This window comes from Eurypyga helias, unplaced genomic scaffold, assembly GCF_000690775.1.
Source record: "Eurypyga helias isolate BGI_N326 unplaced genomic scaffold, ASM69077v1 scaffold47424, whole genome shotgun sequence".
Lineage (NCBI taxonomy): Eukaryota > Metazoa > Chordata > Aves > Eurypygiformes > Eurypygidae > Eurypyga > Eurypyga helias.
Window position 1 is genome coordinate 1 of NW_010247852.1, and position 537 is coordinate 537.

Sequence of the window (537 nt, forward strand, 5' to 3'; positions counted from 1 at the left end):
GGAAATCTACGTGCCTGATCCTGCTCTCACTGAATTGGAAGGGCCAGAGACAGATGCATGCCAGAACATACACTGATTGATACAGCGTTTGTCTTAGGGGTGTCACCAGTCTCCCACAATTACCAGTTTTCAAAGAAAGGAGTAGGAACTCCCATAATAGAGATCTATGGAACATTTTCTTCATTCCCTATACCATGCCAGGTAACCAAAATATTTGTGTATTAATGTTCATGAATGTTAGGGAATGTTAATACTTTAATATATGTTTAATAACTTTTAAATTTGTGTCTCAAAACCACCTTGAACCAATACTTATGAATTGTGACTGGGGTTTTCAAAACTGCAGCTCAGAATGATTTTCACATGGATCTGACCACCCAGAACCCTCCAGCTTTTCTGAAAGTTCTAACTCTGCAGAAAAAAAAAATTCATCAGTAGCTTCACATTCCTTTCATTCTTATTAAATGGCAATATGCATTTAGGAATGGTTAAGGACCAGCTCTTTGTTTTCCCCTTGCATTATATTCTCCCCCCCCC